The 21028-nt window shown below is 39.1% G+C and overlaps 1 protein-coding gene across 2 annotated transcripts in view; it reads left to right on the top strand.

Moving 5' to 3' along the window:
• GABRA3 (gamma-aminobutyric acid type A receptor subunit alpha3) overlaps nt 1-21028 on the top strand; it is a 335382-nt gene that overhangs the window by 179396 nt on the left and 134958 nt on the right. The gene's annotated exons all lie outside the window — the stretch shown is intronic.

The following is a 21028-nucleotide window of genomic DNA, read 5'->3' as shown; positions in this document are numbered from 1 at the left end:
GCTAGGAATTCCCGTACTATATTGAATAAAAATGGTGAGGGTGGACATCCTTGTCTTGTTCCTGATCTCAGAGGGAAAAGCTCTCAGTTTTAACCCATTGAGTATGATATTGGCTGCAGGTTTTTCATATAAGTCTTTTATTATGTTGAGGTATGTGTCCTCTATACTTCTTTTGTTGAGGGTTGTTATCATAAATGGATGTTGTACTTTATGAAATACTTTTCCTATATCTATTGAAATGATCATATAGTTTTTTTTTTAATTAACTTTTATTGGTGTTTAATTTACCAACATACAGAAAAACACCCAGTGCTCATCCCGTCAAGTGTCCACCTCAGTGCCCGTCACCCATTCCCCTCCAACACCCGCCCTCCTCCCCTTCCACCACCCCTAGTTCGTTTCCCCGAGTTAGGAGTCTTTATGTTCTGTCTCCCTTCCTGATATTTCCCAACATTTCTTTTCCCTTCCTTTATATTCCCTTTCACTATTATTCATATTCCCCAAATGAATGAGAACATACACTGTTTGTCCTTCTCCGATTGACTTATTTCACTCAGCATAATACCCTCCAGTTCCATCCACGTAGAAGCAAATGGTGGGTATTTGTCGTTTCTAATTGCTGAGTAATATCCCATTGTATACATAAACCACATCTTCTTTATCCATTCATCTTTCGATGGACACCGAGGCTCCTTCCACAGTTTGGCTATTGTGGCCATTGCTGATAGAAACATCGGGGTGCAGGTGTCCCGACGTTTCATTGCATCTGAATCTTTGGGGTAAATCCCCAACAGTGCAATTGCTGGGTCGTAGGGCAGGTCTATTTTTAACTCTTTGAGGAACCTCCACACAGTTTTCCAGAGTGGCTGCACCAGTTCACATTCCCACCAACAGTGTAAGAGGGTTCCCTTTTCTCCGCATCCTCTCCAACATTTGTTGTTTCCTGCCTTGTTAATTTTCCCCATTCTCACTGGTGTGAGGTGGTATCTCATTGTGGTTTTGATTTGTATTTCCCTGATGGCAAGTGATGCAGAGCATTTTCTCATGTGCATGTTGGCCATGTCCATGTCTTCCTCTGTGAGATTTCTCTTCATGTCTTTTGCCCATTTCATGATTGGATTGTTTGTTTCTTTGGTGTTGAGTTTAATAAGTTCTTTATAGATTTTGGAAACTAGCCCTTTATCTGATATGTCATTTGCAAATATCTTCTCCCATTCTGTAGGTTGTCTTTTAGTTTTGTTGACTGTATCCTTTGCTGTGCAAAAGCTTCTTATCTTGATGAAGTCCCAATAGTTCATTTTTGCTTTTGTTTCTTTTGCCTTCGTGGATGTATCTTGCAAGAAGTTACTGTGGCCAAGTTCAAAAAGGGTGTTGCCTGTGTTCTCCTCTAGGATTTTGATGGAATCTTGTCTCACATTTAGATCTCTCATCCATTTTGAGTTTATCTTTGTGTATGGTGAAAGAGAGTGGTCCAGTTTCATTCTTCTGCATGTGGATGTCCAATTTTCCCAGCACCATTTATTGAAGAGACTGTCTTTCTTCCAATGGATAGTCTTTCCTCCTTTATCGAATATTAGATGGCCGTACATTTCAGGGTCCACTTCTGGGTTCTCTATTCTGTTCCATTGATCTATGTGTCTGTTTTTGTGCCAGTACCACACTGTCTTGATGACCACAGCTTTGTAATACAACCTGAAATCTGGCATTGTGATGCCCCCAGCTAAGGTTTTCTTTTTTAAAATTCCCCTGGCTATTCGGGGTCTTTTCTGATTCCACACAAATCTTAAAATAATTTGTTCTAACTCTCTGAAGAAAGTCCATGGTATTTTGATAGGGATTGCATTAAACGTATAAATTGCCCTGGGTAACATTGACATTTTTACAATATTAATTCTGCCAATCCATGAGCATGGAATATTTTTCCATCTCTTTGTGTCTTCCTCAATTTCTTTCAGAAGTGTTCTATAGTTTTTAGGGTATAGATCTTTTACCTCTTTGGTTAGGTTTATTCCTAGGTATCTTATGCTTTTGGGTGCAATTGTAAATGGGATTGACTCCTTAATTTCTCTTTCTTCAGTCTCATTGTTAGTGTATAGAAATGCCATTGATTTCTGGGCATTGATTTTGTATCCTGCCACGCTACCAAATTGCTGTATGAGTTCTAGCAATCTGGGGGTGGAGGCTTTTGGGTTTTCTATGTAGAGTATCATGTCATCGGCGAAGAGGGAGAGTTTGACTTCTTCTTTGCCAATTTGAATGCCTTTAATGTCTTTTTGTTGTCTGATTGCTGAGGCGAGGACTTCCAGAACTATGTTGAACAGCAGTGGTGAGAGTGGACATCCCTGTCTTGTTCCTGATCTTAGGGGAAAGGCTCCCAGTGCTTCCCCATTGAGAATGATATTTGCTGTGGGCTTTTCGTAGATGGCTTTTAAGATGTCGAGGAAAGTTCCCTCTATCCCAACACTCTGAAGGGTTTTGATCAGGAATGGATGCTGTATTTTGTCAAATGCTTTCTCTGCATCTAATGAGAGTATCATATGGTTCTTGGTTTTTCTCTTGCTGATATGATGAATCACATTGATGGTTTTACGAGTGTTGAACCAGCCTTGTGTCCCAGGGATAAATCCTACTTGGTCATGGTGAATAATTTTCTTAATGTGTTGTTGGATCCTATTGGCTAGTATCTTGTTGAGAATTTTTGCATCCATGTTCATCAGGGATATTGGTCTGTAATTCTCCTTTTTGGTGGGGTCTTTGTCTGGTTTCGGAATTAAGGTGATGCTGGCCTCATAGAACGAATTTGGAAGTACTCCATCTCTTTCTATCTTTCCAAACAGCTTTAGTAGAATAGGTATGATTTCTTCTTTAAACGTTTGATAGAATTCCCCTGGGAAGCCATCTGGCCCTGGACTCTTGTGTCTTGGGAGGTTTTTGATGACTGCTTCAATTTCCTCCCTGGTTATTGGCCTGTTCAGGTTTTCTATTTCTTCCTGCTCCAGTTTTGGTAGTTTGTGGCTTTCCAGGAATGCGTCCATTTCTTCTAGATTTCCTAATTTATTGGCGTACAGCTGTTCATAATATGTTTTTAAAATCGTTTGTATTTCCTTGGTGTTGGTAGTGATGTCCCCTTTCTCATTCATGATTTTATTAATTTGAGTCTTCTCTCTCTTCTTTTTAATAAGGTTGGCTAATGGTTTATCTATCTTATTAATTCTTTCAAAGAACCAACTCCTGGTTCTGTTGATCTGTTCCACAGTTCTTTTGGTCTCGATATCATTGAGTTCTGCTCGAATTTTAATTAACTCTCTTCTTCTGCTGGGGGTGGGGTCTATTTGTTGCTTTTTCTCTAGTTCCTTTATGTGTAAGGTGAGCTTTTGAATTTGAGATCTTTCCAGTTTTTGAATGTATGCTTGTATTGCGATGTATTTCCCCCTCAGGACTGCTTTTGCTGCATCCCAAAGATTTTGAACGGTTGTATCTTCATTTTCATTAGTTTCCATGAATCTTTTTAATTCTTCCTTAATTTCCTGGTTGACCTTTTCATCTTTTAGCAGGATGGTCCTTAACCTCCACGTGTTTGTGGTCCTTCCATATTTCTTGTTGTGATTAAGTTCTAATTTCAAGGCATTATGGTCTGAGAATATACAGGGGACTATCCCGATCTTTTGGTATCGGTTCAGACCCGATTTGTGACCCAGTATGTGGTCTATTCTGGAGAAAGTTCCATGTGCACTTGAGAAGAATGTGTATTCAGTTGAGTTTGGATGTAAAGTTCTGTAGATATCTGTGAAATCCATCTGGTCCAGTGTATCATTTAAAGCTCTCGTTTCTTTGGAGATGTTGTGCTTAGAAGACCTATCCAGGGTAGAAAGAGCTAGATTGAAGTCACCAAGTATAAGTGTATTATTATCAAGGTATTTCTTGAGTTTGGTTATTAATTGGTTTAAATATTTGGCAGCTCCCACATTCGGGGCATATATATTGAGGAGTGTTAAGTCCTCTTGTTGGATAGATCCTTTGAGTATGAGATAGTGTCCCTCTTCATCTCTCACTATAGTCTTCGGGGTAAATTTTAATTTATCTGATATAAGGATGGCAACCCCTGCTTTCTTTTGAGGACCATTTGAATGGTAAATGGTTCTCCAACCTTTTATTTTCAGGTTGTAGGTGTCCTTCTGTCTAAAATGAGTCTCTTGTAGACAGCAAATAGATGGGTCCTGCTTTTTTATCCAGTCTGAAACCCTGCGCCTTTTGATGGGGTCATTAAGCCCGTTCACATTCAGAGTTACTATTGATAGATATGAGTTTAGTGTCATCATATCTATTCAGTCCTTGTTTTTGTGGATTGTTCCACTGAACTTCTTCTTAAAGGGGAATTTTAAGAGTCCCCTTAAAATTTCTTGCAGAGCTGGTTTGGAGGTTACATATTCTTTCAGTTCCTGCCTGTCTTGGAAGCTCTTTATCTCTCCTTCCATTTTGAATGAAAGCCTTGCTGGGTAAAGTATTCTTGGTTGCATGTTCTTTTCATTTAGGACCCTGAATATATCCTGCCAGCCCTTTCTGGCCTGCCAGGTCTCTGTGGAGAGGTCTGCTGTTACCCTCATATTCCTCCCCATAAAAGTCAGGGACTTTTTTTCTCTTGCTGCTTTAAGGATCTTCTCCTTATCTTTGGAATTTGCAAGCTTCACTATTAAATGTCGCGGTGTTGAACGGTTTTTGTTGATTTTAGGGGGGGATCTCTCTATTTCCTGGATCTGAATGCCTGTTTCCCTTCCCAGATTCGGAAAGTTTTCAGCTAGGATTTGTTTTAATACATATTCTGGCCCTCTGTCCCTTTCTGCGCCCTCGGGAACCCCAATTAAACGTAGGTTTTTCTTCCTCAGGCTATTATTTATTTCCCTTAATCTATCCTCATGGTCTTTTAGTTGCCTGTCTCTTTTTTCCTCAGTTTCCCTCTTTGCCATCAACTTGTCTTCTATGTCACTCACTCGTTCTTCCACCTCGTCAAGCCTCGTCGTTAGGACTTCTAGCTTGGATTGCATCTCATTTAATTGATTTTTAATTTCTGCCTGATTGGATCTAAATTCTGCAGTCATGAAGTCTCTTGAGTCCTTTATGGTTTTTTCTAGAGCCACCAGTAGCTGTAAAATAGTGCTTCTGAATTGGCTTTCTGACATTCAATTGTAATCCATATTTTGTAACTCTGTGGGAGAGTGGGCTGTTTCTGATTCTTTTTTTTGAGGTGAGGTTTTCCTTCTAGTCATTTTGCTCAGTGTAGAGTGGCCAAAAACAAGTTGTATTGGGAAAAGGAGAAAAAGAGAGAGAAGGAAAGAAAAGAGAAAAAGAAAAAAGAGAAAGAAGAAAAAAATAGGGGAAAAAGAGAAGAAAAAGAAAGAAAAAGAAAGAAAGGAGAAAAAAGAAAAAAGGGGGGGTGGGGGTAGCAATCAGAAATCAAGAAGAAAGAGAGAAAAAAAAAGCACAAAACAAAACAAAACAAAAAAAACAAAAACAAAAACAAAAAAACAAAAAACAAAAAAAACCACGGGGGAGTATCTTCCGATTCTGTGTAGTTTAAGTCCCTTGATTTCCCTTGGAACTGGTCCGTCTCGCTGGTCTTCTGGGGGAGGGGCCTGCTGTGCTGATTCTCAGGTGTTAGCACTTGGGGGAGCTGCTCTGCCCCTGCCTGGTGCAGGGGTCGGTGGGGGTTGTTCACCCCGTGAGGCCCCGGGAGGAAGCCACAGTGGCGGGGGCAGCTCTGGGACCCTGGAGTCAGCCCCCGCAGTAGCTCCGGGGCTCTCCTTCTGCAGGGCCTGGGGGCTCCGGGGCGGGGCCGCTGATCTGCTCAGCTCGGGGCAGGAGCGTCCTTGCTGTCCTGGGCCCTCCCGGCCTCTGCCTGTCCCGGGGGAGGCCGGATCCTGGGCTGTGTCCCGGCGCCCTGTGCTCCGGGGCCTGCGCTGTTGGATTCGCGCTCCCGGCGGTGCAGCCCCCTCCGCGGAGCCGCCGCCCGAGCCCCTCCGAGCTGTTCCCGGAGCCGCGCAGCCCCCTCTGCGCGGAGCTTCTTCCTCTGCGCGAGCCGCCGCCGCTGAGCTGTTCCCGGAGCCGCGCAGCCCCCTCCGCGGAGCCGCCGCCCGAGCCCCTCCGAGCTGTTCCCGGAGCCGCGCAGCCCCCTCCGCGGAGCTTCTTCCTCCGCCCGAGCCGCCGCCGCTGAGCTGCTCCCGGAGCCGCGCAGCCCCCTCCGCGGAGCCGCCGCCCGAGCCCCTCCGAGCTGCTCCGGGTCCCGCCGAGCGCTGCAGCCCTTAGGGAGCTCGGCGCATCTCCCGGGGCGCAGTTCCTCTGTTACTGTCCCAGGGAGCCCGAGGGCGTCCCCGCCTTTCTGGGGATCCTGCTCCAATTCCCGGGGAGCCCCTTTCCGCCGGGAAGGTCGGTGCAGCTCCTGCTCCTCCGGGACGGGGCTCTCCTGTCCTGGGGACACTCGCCCCGGCCTCAGCCCGGCTCCTTGCGGGGCCCCTCCCCCTTGGAGGCCTTTTGTGTCTTTATTTCTTTTTCCCCGTCTTCCTACCTTGATAGAAGCGCGAACTTTTTTCATTGTAGCGTTCCAGCTGGTCTCTCTTTAAATCTCAGGCCGAATTCGTAGGTTTTCAGGATGATTGGATGGTTTTCTAGGTAATTTGCTGAGGACAGGTGACCTGGAGACCCTACTCCTCCGCCATCTTGCCCCTCCCCTGATCATATAGTTTTTATCCTTTCTTTTATTGATGTGATATATCAGGTTGATTGATATGTAAATACTGAATCATCCCTGTATACCAGGAACAAATCCCCGTGATTATGGTGAATGATTTTTTTTAATGTTTTGGTGGATTTGGTTTGCTAATATTTTGTTGAGGATTTTTGTATCCACGTTCATCAGAGATACTGACCTGTAATTCTCTTTTTTTTGTTGTCTGTTTGGGGGTTTTTGTTTTTGGTGTTGTTGTTGGTGGTGGTGGTGGTGTGTGTGTGTGTGTGTGTGTGTGTGTGTTTATTGGAGGTATGCTGGCCTCAGAATGAGTTTGGAACTTTTCCTTCCTCTTCTATTTTTGGAAAAGTTTGAGAAGAATAGATATTAACTCTTATTTAAATAGTTGGTAGGGTTTACCTATGAATCCATCTGATCCTAGACTTTAATTTTTTGTAGTTTTTTGATTACCAATTCAATTTCATTACCAGTAATCAGTCTGTTCAGATTTTCAATTTCTTCTTGATTCAGTGTTGGAAGATTGTGTTTCTAGGAATTTGTCCATTTTTTTCTACGTTGTGCAATTTGTTGGCATATACTTTTTCATAATATTCACTTATAATTCTTTGTATTTCTGTGGTGTTGGTTATTTCTTCTCTTTAATATCTGAATTTGTTTATTTGAGTTCTCTCTTTTGATGAATCTGGATAGAGGTTTATCAATTTTGTTGGTCTTTTCAAAGAACCAGCTCCTGGTTCCATTGATCTGTTCTATTTTTTTTTCATTTCTGTATCATTTATTTCTGCTCTAGTCTTCATTATTTCATTCCTTCTGTTGGTTTTGGGTTTCTTTTCTTTTTCTAGCTCCTTTAGGTGTAAGTTTTTTGTTGTTGATTTGAGATTTTTCTTACTTCTTGAAGTAGGCCTGTATTGCTATATAGACTTCCTTCTTAGAACCATTTTTGCTCCACCCCAAAGATTTTGGACCATTGTGTTTTCATTTTCATTTGCCTCCAGGTATTTTTTTATTTCCTTTTTGATTTCTTGGTTGACATATTCATTGTTTAGTAGCATGTTTTTTAACTTCCATGTATTTGTGCTCTTTCCAAATTTTTCCTTGTGATTGATTTCTAGTTTTATTGTGTTGCAGTCAGAAAGATGCGTGGTACAACTCTTATCTTCTTAAAATTGTGGAGACTTGCTTTGTGACTTAATATGTGATCTATTCTGGAGATTGTTCCATGTGCCCTTGATAACAATGTGCATTCTGCTGTTTTAGGATAGACTGCACTGAATATGTCTATTAAATCCATCTGGTACCATGTATCATTAAAAGCCATCGTTTTCTTGTTGATTTTCTGCTTAATCTGTCCATTGATGTAAGTGGGGTGTTAACGTCCTCTACTATTATAGTATTACTATGGATTAATTTATTTTTATTTGTTAATTGTGTTTTGTACTTGGGTGGTCCTATGTTGGGTGCATAAATATTTAAAATTGTTGTATCTTCTTGTATTGTCTCCTTAAATGATTATATAGTGTCTTTCTTTGTCTCCTATTACAGTCTTTGATTTAAAGTCGATTTGGTCTGATATAAGAATGCTATCCTGACTTTCTTTTCACTTATATTTGCATGTTTAATGTTTCCTCATCCCTTCACTTTCAATCTACTTGTGACTTTAAGTCTGAAGTCTCTTATAGGCAGCATATAGATGAGTCTGTTTTTTATCCATTATCTTATCCTATATCTTTTGATTGGAGCATTTAGTCCCATTTAAATTCAAAGTAATTATTAATAAGTGTGTATTTATTGTAACTTGTTATTTGTTTTGTGTTTGTTTTTGTGGATCTTCTCTGTTACTTTCTTCCCTTGCTCTCTTCTCTCACCATAAGTTTGCTTTCTTTAGTGATATACTTGGATTCCTTTCTCTTTTGTTTTTGTATATGTGTTACTGGTTTTTGATTTGTTGTTGCTATTTGGTTTGTATATAACATCCACTGTATATAGCTTTCTATACTATGTCAATAATTGCATAAATTTAAACCCATTCTTCCTCTTCTCACCACCACATTTTAAGTATATGGTGTCATACTTTATAATCCTTTTATTTTGCGAGTCCCTTGATGAGTTTTACAGATATATTTACTGCTTTTGTTTTTCCTATTTCTCTTACTCTTACTTATGGTCTTTCCATTCCACTCAAAGGGTCCCCTTTAACATGTCTTTTAGGGATGGTTTGGTCATCATTAAAGTCACCTTTAATTTCTGTTTGTCTCAGAAATTCTTTATCTCTCCTTGTATTCTGAATGACAGCCTTCATTTTTTCCCCTTTTTTTTAAAAAAAAAGATTTTATTTATTCATGAGAGACACACAGAGGCAGAGACATAGGCAGAGGGAGAAGCACTTGAAACAAGCACTTTTAACAAGGTGGTGCTGATCATCTTCCACAGGGGACATGCATCTTCTGTGGAAACTGGGGTAGCCTGGACTTTCTTTTGCAGGGTGTGCAGTTTTAACAAGGTGCATGCATCCTCTGCAGGAGGTGACCAGCTGCCACTGCCACTAGGACCGATGCCCCACAAAGTATACAATGGGAGATGTTCTGTTGGCAAGGTTTGTACCTGTTTTCTCAGGGAGGTTACCCACAGTGCTGGAACTAAGGCAACCTTGGATAGAGGAGGCTGGGTAAAGTATAAACAAGTTAGGTAATGAATGTCAGGGTTGTGCTGGTTACAGCAGGTGGCTATGTGTTTATGCTGGGGGTAGAGGAGGGAAATGGCTTGCCATCTCCTTTATTCCTGCAGAAGACCCTCAGGGAACTCTAAGATTAGCAAATAACTCCCCCTACCAAATGCCTCAGGTGGTTTTCAAACTGTTGCCTCTATACCATATATCTGTGGACTCTTTGTTGCACTGTCTCTTTAAGGGTAGGGACTCAGTTTCCTATTGCCTTCCAGGCTGTCCCAAAGCTGAGCCACCAATTTTTAAAGTTCTAGGCTTTAAGTCCCACTGGTTTTAAGAACTCAAGAAATTAGGTCCTTGTGGTTTTCAAAGCCAAATATGGGGATTCATCTTTGCCAATCACACTCCACACTGTGACAGTCTGTTTCTCTTCCCTCTCTGCACCTGTAGCTCTCTCCCTCCAGAGGTCAGACCCACCATGTCTTCTCCTTTCCTACCCTCTTCTGTGCAGCCTCTTCTCTACATTTAGTTGTGGAGTTTTTTCTGCCAGTTTGGGTTATTTTCTGGATTATTTACACTAAGGTGAGTATTATTTATAGTTGTGTCCATGGGATGAGGTGTGCTTAGAATCCTCCTATTCCACCATCTTCCCCAAAAGTCCTCTTGCTTGTTTTAGCAGACAATCCACTTGATTAAATTCAGTCTGCAAGGTTTGCCTTGGTCTCTGTGGGTGGTGATGCCCATCTTTTTCAGTTTTCAAAGCCTTTGCTACCTTTGCTATGGTGCATTTGTTTTATCTCACACATGTATCTGTAAAAGATAGTCTAAGACTCGAGCTGTGATTTACATATTAGCTCATAGTTCAATTTTCAAAATCTTTGCTGTGCTTCTTTTGGTCTGTCCTATACTTTACTACTTAAGATTAGTCTGATATTGAGGTTGTAGTTTAAATCATTGTGTACTTAAAGTCTTTGGTATGGTGCCTTTCCTATGCATGTGCTCAAGGGTAAGCCTATGATTTTAGGGGTTCATATACTGAATGAGTGCATCCTTTTCTTTAACCCCCTTCCCTTTTGGATCTCCCCCACTGTCTTGTCTGCAGTGGCCCTTTTCCCCTGACTGTCTGGCAAGACAGATAGGGCTTTTTATTCAGAGGTTTGGCTGCTTGTGCCAGTGTCCCACTAAGCAGCATTGCATTTGAGGCGGAACTGCAAGAAAAAAGAATAAATCCAGGAAGCTTATTTCCCTGTAGATTGTTTCTCCAAGTTTTAACTTCCCTTTATAACCCACCTGTTCTTTTTAACTTTTCACAGTCCTTGGGTAATTGCTTTTATATTTTGTCCAGAGATTTTATTTATAATCAGAGGAAAATAAAGGCTGTAGTACACTTACTCCCTTACTCCACAATGCCAGAAACTAGTTTGGGGCAAGATGGTTTTGTTTTAATTTTAGTTTTTACTTTTACTTGCTGTATAGTGGTTTTGTGGTTTGCTTATACCCTGATCACTATCCTAATATGGACTTAAAATATTTTGAAGTTTCTTCTCCATTGTAATCTGCTGATCCATTCCTATTCTAACAAGCCACTTGGCTTAATTCCTAATCCCAAGACTATGTCTTAATACATCATGTCATCCCAACCCACCCGCTAACCCAAGCCTGGGTTAATCAGAGCCTTATACTAGGCATCAATCCAGCTTCACTTTTCTAGCCTCTTTACGAGGAGAGCCCCAAATCTGACAGGTACTCAGCCTGCTTCCAGCCACCCCTTTTGTACAGAAAAAATATTTTAGTCTTCTTAAATTATTAGTTTTTACTATTATTATGTTTTACTATATTATTTTTTAATTTTTTGACTGTCTTAATTTTATTTTTTTCTTATTTTAAATGTAAGCATAATTAGCACACAGTGTTATATTGGTTTCAGGTATACAAATAGAAGGATTTAACAATTCTATATGTTAGTCAGTGCTTATCACAAATTACTCTTAACCCTCTTCACCCATTTAACCCATCTCCCTCTCCCCTCTGGCAACCACCAGTTTGTTCTCTATATTTAAGAATTTATTTTGTTCATCTCTTTTTTCTTTGTTCATTTGTTTCTTAAATTCTACATAACATGGTTTCATATGGTATTTGTCTTTCTCTGACTTATTTCACTTAACATTATAACCTCTATATCCCATCAAATCCCATCTATGTTGTTACAACTGGAAGATTTTATTCTTTTTCATGGCTGGATAATATTCGTGTGTGTGTGTGTGTGTGTGTGTGTGTGTGTGTGTACATCACAATGTCTTTATCCAGTTATCTATGGATGGACATTTGGGTTGCTTCCATATCTTGGCTATTGTAAATGATGCTGCAATAAACATACGGGTGCATATATCTTTTTGAATTACTGTTTTTGCTTTCTCTAGGTCCAGTACTGGAATTACTGGATCATATGGTAATTCTATTCTTAAATTTTTGAAGAATATCCATACTGTTTTTCAGGGTAGCTGTACCAGTTTGCATTCCCACCAACAGAGCATAAGGGTTCCTTTTTCTCTACATTCTTGCTAACACATCCTATTTCCTGTGTTTTTTATTTTAGTGATTCTGACTGGCATGAGGTTATATCTTATTTTGGTTTTAATTTGCATTTCCCTGATGATGAGTGATACTAATCACTCTGTATGAGCACTGTTGGTCACCTGTATGTCTTCTTTGGAAAAATGTCTCTTCAGGTCCTCTTCTCATTTTTAAATTGAATGATTTGTGTTTTGGGTATTGAGTTGTGTAAGTTCTTTATATATTTTGAATATTGACCCCTTATCAGATACGTCATTTGCAAATATCTTCTTTCATTCAGTAGGTTTCCTTTTCATTTTGTTGATTGTTCCCTTCACTGTGCAAAATCTTTTTATTTTGGTGTAGTCTCAGTGGTTTAATTTTCTTTTGTTTTTTACACATTTCTTAAGGAAAACAGTGTATGTGCCTCTGGTAGCCTCTTCTAATCTATTATGGCCTTGTAAGCCATAATATTTTTGGTATTAGAATCATGGCAAAGTCAACCCCCCCTTTTTTTACAGATAATAAAACTAAGTTATAATTTGAGTCAGAGGAATTAGGCAAGAAACAGAAATAAAAGATATCCAAATTAGAAAGGAAAACGTAAAGCCATCACTATTTATTTTTTTAAATATTTTATTTATTTATTTATTTATTTATTTATTTATTTATTTATTTATTTATTCATGAGAGACACAAAGAGAGAGAGGCAGAGACACAGGCAGAGGGAGAAGCAGGCTCCATGCAGGGAGCCTGACGTGGGACTTGATCCTGGGTCTCCAGGATCACACCCTGGGCTGATGGTGGCGCTAAATTGCTGAGCCACCCGGTCTTTCCATCATCACTATTTATAGAGGACATGACACATCTATAGAAAACCCTGAAGACTCAACCAAAAAAAACTGTTAGAACTAACAAATTAATTTAGTAAAGTGGCAGCAAACAAAATCGATATACATAAATACATAAATCTGTTGTTTCTATACACTAATAACAAAATACCAGAAAGAGAAAATTAAGAAAACCATCTCATTTACAACTGCATCAAAAAGAATAAGATACCTAGTAATAAATTTTACCAAGGAGATGAACTACTTCTACACTAAAAACTATAGGACACTGGTGAAAGATATTGAAGCTGACACAAATAAGTGGAAAGATATTCTGTGTTCATGGATTAAAAAAATTAATATTGTTAAAATGTCCATATTACCCAAAGCAACCTACAGATTCATGCAATCTCTATCAAAACACCAAAAGCATTTTTTCACAGAACAAAAAATACTAAAATTTGTATAGAATCACAGAAGACTCCAAATAGCCACAACAATTTTTAGAAAGAACATAGCTGGAGGTATCATGCTCCCAGATTTCCAACTACACTACAAAGCTTATAATAATCAAAATAGTATGATATTTGCATAAAAACAAACACCTAGATTAATGGAACAGAATAGAGAGCACAGAAGTAAACTCATACCTATATTGTCAATTAGTTTACGACAAAGGAGCCAAAAATACACACTGGGAAAAGGACATTCTCTTCAATCAGTGATGTTGGGAAAACTGGATAGCCACATGCAAAAGAATAAAATCTGACCGCTATCTAACACCATACACAAAAATCAACTCAAAACGGATTAAAGACTTGAATATAAGACCTGAAACCATAAAATTCCTAGAAGGAAATGTAGATGGTAAGTTCCTTGACATCAGTCTTGACATTGAATCTTTGGATCTGATGCCAAAGCAGAGACAACAAAAGAAAAAAATAGAGTAGTGGGACTACATTAAACTAAAAAGCTTCTCCAAAGCAAAGGAAACCATCAACAAAATAAAAAGGTAGCCTATTGAATGGGAGAAAATATTTACAAATCATATATCTAATAAGGGGTTAATATCCAAAATACATAAAGAATTCAACTCAATAACAAAAGAAACAAACATATAAATAAACCAATTAAAAAATGGGCAGAAGATCTTAATAAAAACTTTCCAAAGAAGATGGCTTCTTATATCTTCTATAGATGATAGGCTTCTATAGGCTTCTTCATCTTCTATAGATGGCTAACAGGCACATGGAACAATGTTCAACAATACTAATTATCAGGGAAATAAAAGTCAAAACTACAATGAGATATCATCTCACACTTGTTAGAAGTTATTATTAAAAAGACAAAAAAATAACAGATGTTAGGACATGGAGAAATGGGAACCCTTGTACACGGTTGTTGGAAATGTAAATTGGCACAGCCACAGTGGAAAACATTTTGAAAGTTCCTCAAAAATTTTAAAAAAATAGACCTACCATGTGATCCACCTATTCCACTTCTGGATATTTATCTGATGAAAAGAGACAAGAGAAAATACTAATTCAAAAAGGTATGTGCACCTTTGTGTTCATTGTAGTATCATTTAGAATAGCCAAGATATAGAAACAACTTAAGTGGTCACTGATAGATGAATGAATAAAAAAGATGTTACACATATATACAATGAAATACTACTCGGCTGTTTAAAATAAGGAAATTTGGCCATTAGTGACAACATGCATGGCCTTGAGGGTATTATGCTAAGTGAAATAAGGCAGACAGAGAAAGGCAAATACCGTGATTTCATATATATATATATATATATATATATATATATATATATATATATATATACATATAAACAGAACAAATGAACAAACAAAATAAAAAATACCCATAGACACAGAGAATAGATTGGTGGTTATCAGAGGGGAAAAGAATTTGTGGGGTGGGAGAAAAGGGTGAAGGGGGTCAATTGTATTGTGATGGATGGTAACAAGACTTATTGTGGTGATCACTTTGTAGGGTATACAAATACCAAAATCTCATGTTGTACACCTGAAACTAATATGTTACTTACCAATTTTACCTCACTTTAGAAAATATATTTGCTGGGACACCTGGGTGGCTCAGTGGTTGAGCATTTGCCTTCTGCTCAGGGCATGATCCTGGGGTCCCGGGATCGAGTTCCGCATTGGGCTCCCCAAATATATGTTTATTTGCTGTACATTCCAGGTACCTGACACTAGATGGAGTAGCATAAACACAGTGCTAGGCTGCTAGCCTATCAAATGTTAAAAGCTGTGAGCCTTGCCCAGTCTGTAAAAGAGGGTGTGAGTCAATTGCAGAGATTAGATTAGAGCTAACACAGACTCTTGTAACTTCTACTCCCTTAAATCACCTGTTTGTTACTTCTCTGGAGAGTTTATCTGTAATTAATACTATTGGGGGGTGGAGTCGCTGAGGACTTATGGTTTCTTAGTCCCAAAGGGTTGTCAAACAGAAAGGCTATTAACATAAGAGAGCACTTCAGCTCTCAGATCTGTGAAAACCTGTCCATAAGTCACTGTAACTCACTCTCTAAATTCATGTAACTAACCAATCCAGACAGTCACATGGGAGCTTATTTCCTCCAGTCCAGTCTCTCTTCCAGATAAAAAGTATATACAACAATAAGTGCTGCTTCTTCAATGTTCTCAGTGATCTGCAAATAGGAAAATGAAAAGTTAAGGTTTTGTTCTCCTAGCCAAGGTTCCAGGCCTCGAAGTCTCACTGTTCTTAGGAAGATTGTCATTAGAAAGAATTGAAGAGCCCATTTTGGCCTATAATGAGAAAAAGGGTATAGCTAGTTGGCTTTTGTTCATAGCATTCATCTTATGAGCTTATCTCTAATGGAATTGTGACAAACTTTCACCACAAATCATTTTGGTGTCAGTAAAAAGAAAAAAAAATTAGACCGGAGCCAGAAGAAAGTGAGTAAGGGATAGTGAGGATGCATAAAACCATGTCAAAGGGAGAGGAGACATAATCAAAAGAAGTCAGAATATTTAGTCTGGAAAGGAACAAGAAGAGCAAATTTAGGGGTATTGCTATCACTTTCTTTCAATCTCTGCAGGTCTTTAAATCTCACAAGATTAAGAAGCAAACTTTGTTGTGTGAATCCAAAGGGTGGTGCTAAGACCAATGTTTATATGTGTGCTAAGGCGGAACAGCTAGAGTTGGGAAACCTACTTTGATTTTTGCTCAAAGGAGAAAATTCGTGATTTCTTGGGAACCTATTTGTTTGTTTTATTGATAATACTTAAGTATATATCCTTTTTTAATGTATAAATTTATTTTTTATTGGTGTCCAATTTGCCAACATACAGAATAACACCCAGTGCTCATCACCCAGTCACCCCCACCCCCCGCCCACCTCCCCTTCCACCACCCCTAGTTCGTTTCCCAGAGTTAGGAGTCTTTCATGTTCTGTCTCCCTTTTGGGAACCTATATGAAGTCCAACTAGAAAATACAGAATGTTATGAACAACATGTTCAATGTAAACACAGTGATCACTCACTGATTGGCTTATCTTTACTCTTTCAGATCAAAGTTAGCAGAAATAATATTGGGACTGGTTGGGAATACAACTGAGGGCTAAGATCATATGCGTTCAGGAGCTTCAAGTACTTCCAATATCCGGTAAATTTGCAAAAGGAAAGCATAATTTTGTTCTCCTTTGGTTTCAAAGGAAGGAAGGAAGGATCCACAAATCAAATAAATCACCAAGGAGCATGTGAAAATAATTGTTAAGCAGTGGAGGAGAGGCCCTTTTATCTCTCTATAAACTCATATCTCACATTTGTTTCTCCTAAGACTATGAATAGGGGCTATACTATGAATTGTAGCCCTCAGCAGTTCTAGTCTAATTCACTGGTATTTTCATTGATTTAAATGAAAGAGCCAACTCCTAGTCATTCTTTCATACAGAGAAGCAGGAATAGTGAGTGGACACTCTCTTCTATGTCTGGGACCCAGGACCTTAGATTTTTGGGTGACTTTTGTCTATTTTTCTTTTACCCATTTATTCTTCGTTGCCTTTTCCTTCAATCCTTTTCTGCTTATCTCTTCTCTCCACCACCACCCCCCCCAGTTATTTACTCTCCTTCTTTTTTTTTAAATTTAATTTTATTTTATTTATTTATGATAGGCACACAGTGAGAGAGAGAGAGAGAGGCAGAGACACAGGCAGAGGGAGAAGCAGGCTCCATGCACCGGGAGCCTGACGTGGGATTCGATCCCGAGTCTCCAGGATCGCGCCCTGGGCCAAAGGCAGGCGCTAAACCGCTGCGCCACCCAGGGATCCCCTCTCCTTCTTTTTTTATACCAGTGTACTAGACCAAACTTCCCAACTCTTTCCTTGCTGCAAAGGCAGGAAAATGTCTGAAGCTTGAATGAGCCCTAATTCATTGGGAAAGCATCTATTCTCCAGTTTCCTTCTTAGCAATCAAGGGGTGCCTTTTAAGTAAAAGTGAATAGTTGAGAGACAGGAGGGGCACCAAATTTCCATAAAACCTCCTACTTTCCTCAGGCAGCTTATTTCTTGTTACCAGTGGGTACCTTTAGTCAGATGCTTTTTCTTGGCCTTGCAGTTAGAGTTCCTAGTTAGTACAAAAGAAATTCAGAATTTGGATGGTCCCGTACCCTCATTGTACAAGAACACAGCTAAAAGGAAAACGGTCTTGTTCAAGTTATTCAGCAAGTCAGGGGCAGAGATCCAGAACACAAGCCTTGCCATCTTAGCCCAAGACTCTTTGTTATAGCCATTCTCTTTCTACCCACAGTGACTCCACTCTCCCTTTGGTGCTCTCCTGCAACTTAACTTTACCACCATTATCTTTCTCCTTTTTTTTTTTCCTGTAGTCTAGGTAACCTGTTTTTAGTCTGCTTAACTATCTTACAATTTTACAGTGATGTTGGTTTAGAAAGCTGTTCTATATCTAACTATATCCTGCCTAGAATATTCAAATGTAGTTGTGCTCTCTTCCATTAATTAGTTAATTTTTTTATGTCTTCGGGGGTAGGGCAATACTTCCCTAGCCAAATAACCTGGGAGTGTATCTGAAGGGACAAGTTTTCAAGGAGGCATATTCTGGGTCCTGAAGTGTTTTGTCTTCTTCAAGCATAGAAATGGCTCTGAGAGAAGCTTATACCCTAGACGAAAAACAAACTACTTAAAACACAGCTCTAAGGGTGCTAGGGTGGCATAGTCTGTTAAGCAACCAATTCTTAGTTTTGGCTCAGTATGTGATCTCAGGGTTGTGAGATCGAGCCCCATGAGATTGAGCCCTGCAAGATTGAGCCCCACAAAATCGATCCCCACAAGATCAATCCTGGCAAGAGTGAGCCCTGCAAGGGCAGGCTTTACATTGGGCTCTGTGTGGGGCTCTGTGCTCAGTGTGGAGTCTGCTTGGGATTCTCTTTTCCTCCCTCTCCCTCTGCCCCTACTTCCCTGCTCATGCACATACACATTCTTTCTCTAAAATAAATAAATAGATCTTTAAAAATAAGTAACACACAGCTCTAGTTTCAAAGATATTATTTTCTGATTAAGCCTGGGAGTAAGGTGTGTGGTTTTTTGTTGTTGTTGTTTTGTTTTTTAAATAATTTTTTATTACATTTAGTTTTATGCTTTTATGTGCAAAATAATAATTACCACTTAATTGCCACTTTTATATATAATATCTGCTTTCAGGGATATTCAATTTCTTTCTTTACATTTTATTTTGAAATAATTTTAAACTTAAAGAAAAGCTGAAAAATGTTACAGAGAATTTTTATGTATGTTTCACATAGCTTCGCTGCATAATTAGAGGACCAAACCAAGGAAATAACTTTGGTACAATACTATTAACAAAACTACAGACTTATTTTCATTTTGCCAATTTTTCCACTAGTATCTTTTTCCCCAGTTTCCTGTCCATTTAGTTTGCATTGCATTTGGTTTCAGATCTCCTTGGTTTCCTCCAATCTGTGACAGTTTCTCAGACTTCCCTTGACTTTCATGACTTTGACACTTTTGAAGATTAATAGTCAATTTTTTAAAAGATTTTATTTATTTATTCATTATATATATATATATATATATATATATATATATATATATAGAGAGAGAGAGAGAGAGAGAGAGAGAGAGAGAGAGAGAGGCAGAGACACAGGCATAGGGAGAAAGCAGGCTCCTTGCCGGGAGCCTGACACCGGACTTGATCCCGGAACTCCAGGATCATGCCCTGGACCAAAGGCAGGTGCTAAACCGCTGAGCCACCCAGGGATCCCCATTAGTCAATTTTCTAAATAGAATGTCCCTCACTTAGGGTTTGTTTAACATCTTGTTATGATTATGTTGAGACTGTACATAGGCAAGACTGCCAAAGAAGTGATATCCCCTTCCCACTGCATCATATCAAGGGCTACATGATGTAGTTATGTCTTATCAATGTTGAGGTTAACCTTGATCACTTGATTAAGATGGTGTATGCCAGGTTTCTCCACTATAAGGTTAACATTTTTATCTTTAAAATGAATAATTATTTGGAAGAAAGTAATTTCAGACTATGCAAATATCTCATTTCTAATGAAACCTTCATCCATAAATTTTAGCAACCATCAAAATATTGGGTCTGCAGCAATTATTACTGTGATGCTCTAATGGTGATTTTCCATTTTTCTCATTCCTTTTAAATTTTTCAATTAGTGCCCTTTTGTAAGAAAGCTATCTTGGGGTGTGTAGGTGGCTTAGTCAGTTAAGCATCTACCTTTGGCTCAGGTAATGGTCGCAGGGTCCTGAGATAGAGCCCTGCATCAGTCTCTCTGGTCAGCAGGGAGTCTGCTTCTCCCTCCCTCTCTCCCCGCACCTCCCCCTGCTTGTGTGTACTCTCTCTCTCCCAAATATATAAATAAAATCATTTTTTATTTTTTATTTATTTTTTATTTTTTTATAAATTTATTTTTTTATTGGTGTTCACTTTGCCAACGTATAGAATAACACCCAGTGCTCATCCCGTCAAGATGTGTGTTTTGATGAGTTGACTTTAGTGCTAATTATTCTTCTTCTTCTGAAAATGTAATTTTAGTGGCTATGCACTGTGGCCTTGAATATACTCAGTGCCTGAGTAGAAGAACAGTGTATTAAGCCCAAGGGATGGTTCTAGAAAGTAGGAAGCCAACAATATCTAAAGTACATCTGGACCAGAACCCAGGATGGGATGAATAGAGTGAACATGTTTCAGATGGAGTGTGTTCCCTACCTCTCTGTAAGATAAAAGAAATAGTGCTATAGACTACATAATCAGCCTAATTTATATTATTTATATTTATATCTATAAATATATAGATGTATTTAAATATATATAAATATGCATCACATCTTATGTAGGCCCTATTGGTATTGGCTGTGCTACTGGTGTACTCTACTGGGGTTTGGTGTGCTGGGCCAAAGTGGGATTTATTTGAATTTAATATAATGATGAGGTATTTTGTAGGCTGGAATAGGCTGCCCTGTGTTCTATTTTAGGAATGCTGGAGTATGTGGGCTAGTTTGAGCTACAATGGGGTAAACAGGGCTGGCTGAAGCAGGAAGAGAGAGAAATTTAGCAATGAAATCACTTCACTTCTCTGAGTATCATTTTCTAACTTGTCAAATATGTGAGATTCATTCATTTATACCAAAAATGTTCAGTGAGTACCATCTAAGTAATAGGCTCCTTTTTAATGTACTGAGAATACAGAGATAACAAAACAGGGACACTGACATACAGGAGCTTTTGGGTAAGTTGGGGGAGGTAGCCAAGTAAATAGTACAATAAAGAAAAATAAATGCAAAGAGAATGTATCAGGTAATATCAGTCATTTTTAACTCTCAGTCACTTAACCCAATGAAAGTTTATTTCTCATTCATGCAAAGTCTGTTATGGACCCAAGCAACTTTCCAGGGCAGTTATCCTTTATGTGTTAGCTCATCATTCCAGGCTGTTTCAATCTTATGGTAGCTCTATAACGATATGTTTCCATGATGGCCATGGCAGGAAGGGTCTTGCATTGGATATTAATTGTTCCAGCCAGAGAAGGACACATATAACTTCCTCCCACAACCAAAAACAGTCACATAGCCTTTCCCTATGTTAAGTGGGCAGGGGAGTGGGGGTGCAAACATTCTATGTTTCTGGAAGTATTAAAGTTGGATATTAGAACATTTGTAACCTACCACAGGTAAGAGTAATCCG

Source organism: Vulpes lagopus, chromosome X (assembly GCF_018345385.1).
Source record: "Vulpes lagopus strain Blue_001 chromosome X, ASM1834538v1, whole genome shotgun sequence".
NCBI classification, from domain to species: Eukaryota; Metazoa; Chordata; class Mammalia; order Carnivora; family Canidae; genus Vulpes; species Vulpes lagopus.
Note: the sequence above shows the minus strand (reverse complement) of the source record. Positions and strands in the feature narration are given on the sequence as shown.